Source organism: Lytechinus pictus, chromosome 16, assembly GCF_037042905.1.
Source record: "Lytechinus pictus isolate F3 Inbred chromosome 16, Lp3.0, whole genome shotgun sequence".
Taxonomy (NCBI): Eukaryota; Metazoa; Echinodermata; class Echinoidea; order Temnopleuroida; family Toxopneustidae; genus Lytechinus; species Lytechinus pictus.
The window spans coordinates 22134859-22147298 of record NC_087260.1 but is presented as its reverse complement, the minus strand read 5'-3'; the positions used below and the strand labels follow the sequence as shown (position 1 = coordinate 22147298).

The window sequence follows — 12440 nt, the reverse complement described above, 5'->3', positions numbered from 1 at the left end:
ATAGTGCCTACACACGTTGGTGAATAGCGCCCTGGATGTGTGTGGCGGAGATAGTGCCTACACACGTTGGTGAATAGCGCCCTGGGTGTGTGTGGCGGAGATAGTGCCTACACACGTTGGTGAATAGCGCCCTGGATGTGTGTGGCGGAGATAGTGCCTACACACGTTGGTGAATAGCGCCCTGGGTGTGTGTGGCGGAGATAGTGCCTACACACGTTGGTGAATAGCGCCCTGGATGTGTGTGGCGGAGATAGTGCCTACACACGTTGGTGAATAGCGCCCTGGGTGTGTGTGGCGGAGATAGTGCCTACACACGTTGGTGAATAGCGCCCTGGGTGTGTGTGGCGGAGATAGAGCCTACACACGTTGGTGAATAGCGCCCTGGGTGTGTGTGGCGGAGATAGTGCCTACACACGTTGGTGAATAGCGCCCTGGGTGTGTGTGGCGGAGATAGTGCCTACACACGTTGGTGAATGGCGCCTTGGGTGTGTGTGGCGGAGATAGCGCCTATATACACGTTGGTGAATAGCGCCTTGAGTGTTGTGGCGGAGATGGCGCCTATACACGTGGGTGAATAGCGCCTATTGAGTCGGTGTGTAGACGACAGCGTGGATAGCGCCTATACATGTAAATGTATAGCGCCTACGACGAGTGGCTATGAAGGATGGATCTGAAATTCCTTGCAGGATAAGTGCAGCGTGGAGATGGGGATCTCTGAACGTCGAAGAGAAGTACTTGTTGGATATGCAGATACTAGCAACGAGGGAACTGGAGCTGTCCTATGTTGGGAAGGAGCAAGTCATACCCTATGCTAGTGGGGTACTGCATTCAGAAAGCAGAGAACAACTACTATGGGGCTCATAAAGAGTCATGGGCCATGGTAGTATTTCGGAGCTGCAACAGAACTTCTATGGGCGGAGATCAGGACGGATCATCGGGCACTTGGTTTGATCTTTGCAGAGACAAGGGTGGTTGCCGTGGAACTTGACATATCAGCAATGAGCAGTTACCAACAGAAAGATCCTTCGATCAGGTAGATCTTGGAAGCAGAGCATCAGTCAGTCGACCGGCCCGATTGGTCAACAATGGCTTCAAAGTCTAGTGTGGAGAAGTCCTATTGGAGGATGCACAGCTAGAGATGAAGCAAGACATACTCTACAGGAAGTAGGAGTGTGACCAAGGTCGGAATGTAACCTGGCATGTGATGTTGTTCTTCAGATAGATAGTTCGAAGGAATTGCGTTGGATGCACATCCGCTGATTGTTACGGCAGGGTAACGCCTTGGCCTCCAAAGAAGTCCAAAGTAGTTCTAGACATGCGCCTTGAAGAAACCCCCAAGAAGAAATCCTCTAGCACTTCAATCCGCAGAATAGATATTGGACATAACTATCGCTATAACTTTGTACCAGAAACAGTAAAAGACTCTGATGCATTTGATTTTGTATTCAAAATGTTGTTTTATGCCTTGATGTATGCTTTATATTTTTGCTTCCATGTTTTCCTTTTCCTCTTTTCTAACCTTTCTTATGTCATTCTCATCTTGACATTTTCTGATCTCAATACAACTCTGTTTGCTCTTTCTATCTATTTCTGTATATAGATTGTTTTGGTTGTTAATGTAAGAACGGTACTCCATTTATGTACTATGCCAATGTATATACCTGTATACTTTTAACGATGTTTTAATGTTTTATTTTCTTCTTTGGAAGAGCGAGATAACATTTAAAGAAATTCATTTTTATGTTTTGTTGTTAATATACCTGGTCCGAGGACAGCCCAGACTTGGGGAGGGGCTGTGTAGCATAATGAGTTATACCTTTAAGATGTATTTCATAGTTTAATCGTAGAGGGCGATATTTTAGTTGTGATATGCTTTGCGATTATTGGAGAAGTACGTCAGTTCGCTGGGAGCTGCGGTGGAGATGTAAGCTCCGAATAAATCAAGTTGAACTGTATACTGAATATCTCCCAAGACCAAGTTGCTTCATTTGCATGATTTAGGGTGAGTGAGCGGGTGATCCGGTGTATTTCAGAGGAGCGAGAGAGTGTACCACGTTGCACAATATACTTTTGTGAACGAACCTGCCCCAAAAGAGATATAAAAGTGAGGAGAAGCGTGGACCGGGTTCTGGAGACTGCGAGACGGCAGAACGCTACCCCGACAGAGCTCGGTTACGCCACAATATTATTAAACATTATATGGTTCAGTCAAGTTGGTCCTTATTGTCAAATCTGTAAAAATTGAAATATTGTATAATTCAAACAATAAAAAAACAAAAGAAATAGTGAGTGAGGGACATCGATTCTCTCATTTGTATGTGACTAAATTGTGCATATAACTATTTTGTGAAAAATAAGCAAAACTTATTTTTAAAAAAACTTCATTTTACATCCAATTTTGATGAAATTTTCAGCATTATGCTTGTCTGATTTTTCTCTTTTGATTCATATCAACATTTTAATGAGGTGGACTTGACCTTTAACTACACACACTGACACACTGGAAAATTAATTAATCACAAGTCCCAAATTACACTTCAGTATCTAGTACGTCGAGAGAAAATTCTGGGATGTAAAACATATCTACCTACGGCTACACCATGCCGAATCCGACACTTACGCTAGGCACGACGTCCACCCCCGGCCGCGCCGGCAGCGCCTCCCATTAAATTATGCTGACGCTAGGTTCTGCATGTGGGACTACCACCCTGTCCACAATGTCCACATGGGCAAGTTTTACTCAAATATCAGTGTACATGTATCCACATTATTTCAAGATACTAAAATTATATTCTCACCTCGTGAAGTCATCTTTGTACAAGGCTTTTGCAACAGCCACAACATTCGACACTTTCGACTCAGGCATTTTGGCAAAAAAGATTCGGAAAGCTATACCGGTAGCGCGTTTCCGTTTTACACCATGGCGAAGGCATTTTCCGCAAAAATAGCCACAAAGCGACTAGTGAAGAGTCTACACACGTCGCTGGTTGCAGCTTGCGACACAGGCGAGCCCCGCATGCAATCTGCACAGTTACTGATAGAGCCTGGAGCATGAAGCTATCATAGAGTTCCTCGGCACTTCATGTACAGAGAGCAGTCATATGAGTGAAATCCGAACATGCTTTTGCAGTTACGTTTTTTTTTAATGAAAATTTTAAAAAGTTTTTTTTTCTAAATATAAATTATTAACTAAATGAATAGAATGACAGACAAAATAAAAATAAACAGATACATATAATAGAAAGAAAATTGAAGTTTGATGGATTGATACACTTATATGCCGAAAGATAGATATAGAAGACTGATCCCTGATAAATAGATAGAGACATAGATAGATAGATAGATAGATAGATAGATAGATAAATAGATAGATAGAAGTAGAGAGAGAGAGAGAAAGACAGAGAGATGGATAGATAGATAGATGGGGGAGAGAACTTGAGAGATGGAGAGATGTTATAGATAGATAGATAGATAGATAGATATATGGACGGATAAAAATAAATAGAGAGAGAGAAAAAAAGACAGACAGATGGATACATAGAGAGAGAAAGAGAGAGAGAGAGATAGAGAATCTGAGAGATAGATAGATGTTAGATAGATAGATAAAGAATGAGAGAGACAGAGAAGATAGACAAATTAACAGATAAATAGAAACTACATAGATAGCTAGATAAATAGATAGATAGAAGATAGATAGAGAGAAATAGAGAAAGACAGACAGATGGATAGATAGATAGAGGGGGAGAGAGAGATAGAGAATCTGAGAGATAGGTACATGTTAGATAGATAGATAGATAGATAGATAGATAGATAGATAGATAGATAGATAGATAGATAGATAGATAGATAGATAGATAGATAAAGAATGAGAGAGACAGAGACGATAGATAAATTAACAGATAGATAGATACTGTACATAGATATATATATATCTAGATAGATAGATAGATAGATAGATAGATAGATAGATAGATAGATAGATAGATAGATAGATAGATAGATAGATAGATAGATAGATAGATAGATGGGGGAGAGAACTTGAGAGATGGAGAGATGTTATAGATAGATAGATATATATATATATGGACGGAAAAAGAGAAATAGAGAAAGAGAGAAAAAAAAGACAGACAGATGGATAGATAGATAGAGGGAGGGGGAGATAGAGAATTTGAAAGATAGATAGATGTTAGATAGATATATAGATAGATAGATAAAGAATGAGAGAGACAGAGAAGATAGACAAATTAACAGATAGATAGATACTGTAGTTACATAGATAGATAGATAAATAGATAGATAGAAGATAGATAGATAGAGAGAAATAGAGAAAGACAGACAGATGGATAGATAGATAGAGAGAGGGGGAGAGAGAGAGAGATAGAGAATTTGAGAGATAGGTAGATGTTAGATGGATAGATAGATAGATAGATAGATAGATAGATAGATAGATAGATAGATAGATAGATAGATAGATAGATAGATAGAGGGAGATAGATAGAGAGAGATAGATAGATATATAGATAAAGAATGAGAGAGACAGAGAAGATTAACAGATAGATAGATACTGTAGTTACATAGATAGATAGAGATAGAATTTGAGAGATAGATAAATAAATAGATAGAAGATAGATAGAGAGAGAAAGACAGAAAGATGGATAGATAGATAGAGAGAGGGGGAGAGAGAGATAGAGAGTTTGAGAGATAGATAGATGTTAGATAGATAAAGAATGAGAGAGACAGAGAAGAGCGACAAATTAACAGATCGATAGATACTGCAGTTACATATAGATAGATATATAGATAGAAGATAGATAGATAGATTGATAGAGAGAGAGAGAGAACTAGAGAAAGACAGATGGATAGATAGAGAGAGAGAGAGAGACAGAGAAGATTAATAGATAGATACTGTAGTTACATAAATATAGATAGATAGATATATAATTTGAGAGATAGATACATAGACGGATAGAGAGAAAAAGACAGACAGATGGATAGATAGATAGAGAGAGAGAATTTGAGAGACAGACAGACAGATGGATAGAGAGAATTCGAGAGATAGATAGACGGATAGAGAGAAACAGAGAGAGAGAAAAAGACAGACAGATGGATAGATAGAGAGAATTTGAGATATATAACTATCAAAATACAATCACATGCAGTCAAAGACTGAAATAAGTGAATGTTTACATACAAATAGAATCATAACAAAATATAAAGTAAACATTATAAATAAATATCAAATACAATACAAATTCATACAGATAAAAAAGAAATGTATCATAAATAAATACAAAAGGCCAAAAGTAAAGTGTCACCAAAGAAGAAAAATGCGGAATGAAAGATTAAGAAGAAAGAGGTGAGAGAAGGGAAAGAAATTGGGATAAGACAAAGAGAAGGGAAAGCAAGAGGTGGAATTTGAAAGAGAATAGGAGGCAACCTTCAGAAGAAAAAAAACTAATTATGCCTTACAAGACATTTAACAATGGTAACAAGTAAATAAAGTAGTAATTGAATCGAATCGAGCACAAAAAAGGGAAAGTAGAGCTGAGGAAATAGACTCCCGAAGGAAGTCGAAGCAGTGTTGATATTGCACATTAGTAGATTAACAGATGGATAGAGAGAAATAAAAGAGAGACAGATGGATAGATAGAGAATTTGAGAGATAGATGTTAGATGGATAGATAGATAGACAGATAGATAGGTAGATAGAGAATGAGAGAGACAGAGTAGATAGACAAATTAACAGATCATGTAGTACCATATATTGATTTATAACATAGATAGTGGATAGACAGATATGATAGATATAAGGATAGATATAAAATGAAAAAAAGTAATTATGTGTTTTATTTTTCAATATTTTAGCTATTATTCGTTTTCATTCATATAAACGATCATGTGCGATAAAGTAAAAAAAATCATGAAGCCAACGTATATAGTTCAGCGGAACAACCAAAATACAGAGACTGAAGATTTTGGTCTATAAGCTCAGCTGCATTTGCACGTATGTTCTGCGGATATCTTCGGTGCGGACTTTATCGCGCCCAGCTGATTATGTAAACAAACGTAGACGTAGACTCTTCACTAGTCGCTTTGTGGCTATTTTTCCGGGAAATGCCTTCGCCAGGGTGTAAAACGGAAACGCGCATACCGGTACTCCTGTCGATGTCTCGATTGCATATCGAGAGTCGAGCTCTCATATGCGCGCGTTATTCGCAATCGCTCGAGGTTAAGGTTGCAGGGGCGCCCCATTGCAATATCAAATTTTCACCCTCCCACCCAAAAAGGGAAAATATGGGGCAGGGGGCCCAGGTTTTTCCTGGGGTGTAAACTAGGCGTAAATTTGTGAAAAATGGGTGGGGACACAATATAGAGGAAAATGAGAGGAAAATGGGAGGAGCTATCTAGGGAGGTCATTATATTTTTTTTAATGGCTGAAAAAAACCCGGCACCCCCATATTTTTAAAGCCTATATATATGTCTATTAGACACACCCAATTTCTATATTTTGGGGCAGGGGTTCGATCCACTGTGCAGTCCCTGCATATATACAGCTAGGAGACCATATGTTCCATCCCCTTCGAAAATGAACTAATGGAGCTCAAAGTCCTTCCAATGATAATCAATGATAAGGCCTTTCATTTTTTTTTATCATCATGTCTACAGTTTTATTCAACCATGCAGAAATATCGCCTGGTTTGAAAAAAAAAAAATATTTTTTACCTGGTGGACTACGATCTGGGTTCCTATTTCACATTTGGTTGATTGAATAACACCCCCCCCCCCCCCTCGCATGCACATTACGAAAATCGAAATTTTCGATTCACAAACTATAGCCTCTGACGCGGCAAGTATCAAGATTGACATTAAAAAAAAACAATTTACATTGTTAGGTATATCCATCTGTCCGGAGAGAAATCTTCTTGTAGATGGGATCAGTCACGTTAGTTGATCTCTTTTTTGTTCAGTGCAGTCCAGATTAAATAATTTATTGATTACTCTGGTGCAATCTGAAGAGCGCCATCATCAATTTGTTGTTATACTGTTATTGCATTTTTAAACAAAATATTTTTTTTTCTTTGTGTTTTTTATTGGTTGAATAATGGTCACTCCAGGTTATATATTTATTAATTTTCTCTGTTTTTTTTAATTGTAAACTAACATTGTTAGTTTTCGGAATTTTTTATGAGTATTGTTGAATAAAACCGAATGGAATTTGAACAACCAAGCATCATTCAAGGAGACGGGCTCTATACCCTGAGAGAATTGAGAGAGCCCACATTATGGGTTTAAAATTAATAATATGCCACCCCCCCCCCCCCCATTTTGCATGATACGTCATTTCAGGAGCGATTCAATCACGTAAGCATACACCTTCTATAATGGCCGAAATTAAATGACAATGACGCAAAGGGCGACTTTCACTCTTAAAAAAACGGAGCCCCTAGATGTAGTAATGCAGGTATATAACCTCTATAGGCTTAATTATGACGTATGAATATTAAAGTATATCAACAAAACTTAAAAAATGTATCTGCATTAATATGATTCAATCTCAATTATATTTCATAAGTAATACAAACATTTTTTTATAGTGTCTCGAAAATGTCTCGTTTCGAGAACAAAACATTTCCTCCACGACCGAGACGAAACACAAGGATTTTTTAAATATGTCTATAAAGAACTTGAGTGCAACCATATACCTTTGTTTATATAAATGTCCCACATTTAGCAAAATACTTTGTAAACAGGGCGGCGCCACAGATGGGGGAGGAAGGGGCGGACGTCCTCTAGAGTTTTCATGTAGTTTTTTAAAAGTCTTCTAAAAAAGAGGTAAAATAAAATATAGGAAGAAAAGGGAAATAAAATGATAAAGAGGAGTATAAAAGGTCTGGGTTTGTGTAACTTTATACTATAATTCAGTTGGGAAATATTTATTCATTTTATTTATTTTATTAATTGGTATATGCTCATATAAATATCAAGCAGGGCAAAGGGCCAATTTATATCATTACAAATTAAAATAAAAACCACAACAACAGCATAACTCCAAGTACAGTAAATATAATTTTGGGGTAATGCCTAATGACGTCACATGTAAGGTCTAATAAAGGACTTTAATTTATTATAACTTACACAAAAATCAATAACTGAAGGAACAAGTGAAGGTCAAACTGCACTACACTTTTAAAACAGATCAGTCAAATTGACTAGACCAGTAGTCAGCTGGGAGCAACTGATATGGCAATCACTGATAGTCACATTTCTGACATGTATTCTAGCTAGTCAGAAATAACTGTTCTCGTAAAATATGACTAGAAAATAGTCAAATATGACTAGAATAACAATTGCTCCCAGCTGACCCTATATATTAACTAGTCATTTTTGACTGATCTTGTTTTTAGAGGGTACTTTGACTAATTTCCAAACGTTTTTGCCGAAAAATACTACTGTAATGATTATCCTCATCTGATTTCATCAGAATAATTTCGTCCCGTTAAAGCCAGCAGCGGCTATGCGCCCCCCCCCCCCCGGCCCACTGCCTCATGTCAAATTTGGTCAAAATATTGGCCCATATTCAGAATTCAGGTTTATTACATTATCTGTATGAAAAATTGCGCTTTTATATATTTCCCCACTTTATTTTGTAGAAAATGGCGGGCCTTTATATAGGCCCTCCAATGTGAATTTCAGATGAAATAAGAGGATATATATAAAGGGAATTGAAAGAAAGAAACTCAGAATGGGTCAGCTAGAGCCAAGAAGCTTAGATCGATTTTAACATTTTACGTCAAAATAGGTCTATATAAGCCTATTTTATCGAGGGCTGCGGTAACCTTGTACAAATATAAAATTATACCATAAAACTTTGTTTTTAGGCATGTTCTGCCCCCATAAAAGGGCCCCCGGCCGCCCCCCCCCCCGCGATCCCTTAATTTATAGACAGTATTGATAAACCTGTTAAAATTAAGAAATTCTTTCTTGGGGGAAGACCGGGGGGGGGAGACCATCAACCGTACCTGCTACTAACAGACCCGACTTGTTGTGGGACTCGCTTTGCTATGTCTGACAAGCCTCTGGCAAGCATGAAGATATTATTTGTGAAATAGGTTTATTCAGGTTCATCTCTTGATAGAAAGTGTTTCACAAAATAGGCCTCATTTGCGGGATCTATTAATAGAATTTTGGATGAAGGACACTGGGTCAAACTGGGATGATCACGCGATGAGAAAAGTTCGTTGATATCATTTCATTGATGATGCGCACAATGCGAGAATGAATCATCCGAGAGTTCAATAAACTTTCATTCGCTTCAAATCCCGCCAAAGGATTCCAAAATAGTCGATTTCTTCATTTTTAATCTGATACAATATCTTGCAAAAGAGGATGATAAAATTTTCTAATCATTAAAGGATTATGTAAAAAAACAAGTATTTTTCATTTAGTCAATAAATACCTCATCTTGTAAAATTTGCAAGCATTAAATTGCAATAATGAGCATGTATTTCCAGTGAAAAGTACCAATCATTTTTTACTTCATGAATATTCATGAGTTATTGTGCAGTATTTTTTCATTATGACGTAGCAACTCGATGAGGTGATCGCAAATTTTACACACGAAATTGCCGGTGTTTGAGATCGAGACGAGCCATGCTGCAGAAATAAACAACCACATCTTGAGTTGAAGAAAGCGCAGAAGAAAACTTATCGTGAGTAGGCCTATACAACTTTTGGGAAGGTGTTTTTAAAATACCACTTTGATTTTAAGTCATAATTTGCTTGAATATTCTGTAGATTAACTCCAGGTTAGCGAATTAGGTGCGACTAGCTGGATCAAGTCGATGGATGAGTCGTGGTGGTGTCAACGTGAGGCGAGGGCGAGGCGCTCCCGCCAGAATGGGCCATTGGCCATACATAATGTAGAGATGCATGTCTAACTTTACCTCCTGTTTGTTGTTGAGTGTGACGTAGTTGAGCTGTGATTGTGCCAAAAATTGGATGGAACTCTTCCCGAGAAGATAGGTTGGTAAAATCCCCGGCAAGAATTCCATGTAGGTCTACCCCCCCAAAAAAAAAAACCTCCAAACAAAATGGTGCGAGTCTTTCGAAGTTGCGGTGTACTACGAATGCGAGGGGGGGGGGGGCATACCTGCGACTGTGGGGGCCAGAAAGAATGCACACCAAAAATTGAAAAAAAATTCTTGATAGTTTACAACTATAAAATCAAAACAATTTCAAGGAAAGGTGGCCATTTCACTAAAGTTGTAACTGTAAGTGTAAGACATTTCTGATTTCACTGAAATTTTCAGCCACATTTTTGGAAGGGTTTTTTATTTTTATTTTCTTTTCATACAGTCAAACATTTGTCAAAATAGGAATGCGTGGTTGTTTGAACAGCATTTAAATGTTTTAACTCGACCCTACACATACACGAAGTATGGATATGTAATTATGTATTTTCATGTTGAAAGATAAAGTTTAAAAGTCTGAATGATGTTGACATGTAGTTTTAAAAGTCTAAGTATGATGTGTGAGCATTCAGTTCTGCTAGAAAAAGGGAGAACATGAAGATTTTCACTGTGAAAAAAAATAAATTATAAAATGCATGTGTGTACTTTAAAGGCAAAGACTAACGTTGTAGACATGTTATTTAAAAAAAATCAAGTGAGAGATGAAATATGTATATGAATGCCTTTCTATCAACCTAAAAACTCTGAAACCAACAAAAACATCGAAAGAAATGCTTTTGATAGGTTATAATTGAAGATTTTGTTTAATTTCTATCGTGCCGATAATAATTCAAAACAGTTGCAACGGCCGAGTTCAAAAAAACGTTGTCTGCCTCCCTCTGTGATAAGAGACCGTGTAGGTCTGCCAATCAAACTCGCAGTTCCATCCATATATGGGCATGCATGATACATGCGATTGCTCTGTGCCTGTGTCAATCAGCTGCAGCACATGCAGTCAATGGATTACGCAACTATACTACCACGTTTACACCGGCCATACAGCGGATGCGGTGTACGTGTACATAGAGTCTACGTGTGATGCGCTATACGGTAGTTGGTTCTTTGGTTTGCTGCAGTGTTTCGTGCTCAACTCGAAAAGTAAAAAGTTAGACGAAAAAAACCTGAAATGGACGAAGGTAGGGAAAAGAAAAGTGTCGCACAGATACTTACAATAATGCACTTCAGAGATAACCTTCCTTATGTAAGCATGGCTGTCCAAAAGCCGCATGTTTCGCACTTTTGGACTGATACTGATAGGTATGCAATTAGGGATGCACATAATCCCTCCAATCCCCTAACCCTACCATACGCGCCGCGTTTAGGGGGGGGGGGGGTTGCCACTGTTTTTACAATATAGGCCTACTACAATCGGCATTCTGGCTTTATTTGTCGATTGAACGAAATCGTGAAACAATTATATTTCTTCAAAAGTATATTTACAAGTTATGTTATAATTTCGGCCTCCGTTATACAGCATTGTTTCCCTATAGGCCTATATATTTTTGTGATTTTTGTTCTGTAAACATTCATGATATAACTGCCTGATACTTGCAATCTGCAATTGTAATGCGTTTTTTAAAGGGGTACTTAAATCTGAAATTAATATGATTTGAACACATAAAGGAAAATCAGAAAAACAAAACAGTGAAAATCTGATCAAAATCGGCCCGGACAAGGGATAACATAGTTACGACATTTTAAAGATTGCATTATCTGGTGAAACATATCTTCATAAATATTCAATGGGCAACTGATGTCATATCCTCACTCATTTATTTTGTATTTTATTACCTGGTTTATTCACCTTTTTTCCTCCAAGAACTAAAAAAAAATGGATTGTCAACTGATTTAGTAGGCCATCATAAGAAAAGAGCAAGTGGGGATCTGACATCATGAGACCACCTAATCAGGGGCGGATCCAGCCTTCGCCGATAGGGGGGAGGGGGGGGCCCAGGATTTTTTTCCAGCCATATTTTCCCCGATCGGCCGCTCGAAGATGATTTTTGTTTTATTCCTTTGAAGGGGTAGTCCTCATAGTAACTTCCTAGCTTTATTCTTAAATAAATCAACATGAATATACAATATCATAATCCTTATTCGTATAATGCGAGCGCGAAGCGCGAGCAAAATTTTTTAAAAATAATTTTAATGTATTTTTCCTAAAATTTGAACATTCTGGGCAATGTTTGTTATCCTGAAAAAGAAGTATATGCAACTAAATAGTTACTACGAACGCGAAGTGCGAGCAGAAATGAACTGATGGAAAAGGTATCTGTAACAGACTTCTTGCAGTTAGCCATGAAGACGTTACATTTTACAACAATTAAATAATGCGAGCTGACATTTTTTTACATTTTGACCTAAAGAATAGAAATTCTAAGCACTTTTTGAAACTTGAAAAGAATAGGTATATATATATATATATAAACA

At 37.6% G+C, this 12440-nt stretch overlaps 1 protein-coding gene across 1 annotated transcript in view; it reads left to right on the top strand.

The window, feature by feature from the left end:
- Positions 1–9584: 9584 nt before the first annotated feature.
- LOC129278660 (fatty acid CoA ligase Acsl3-like) overlaps positions 9585–12440 on the top strand; it is a 45599-nt gene continuing 42743 nt past the window's right edge. The window contains exon 1 of the mRNA XM_064111461.1: positions 9585–9710. The gene's annotated coding sequence lies outside the window, so the exon portion shown is untranslated. The remainder of the gene's footprint in view (positions 9711–12440) is intronic.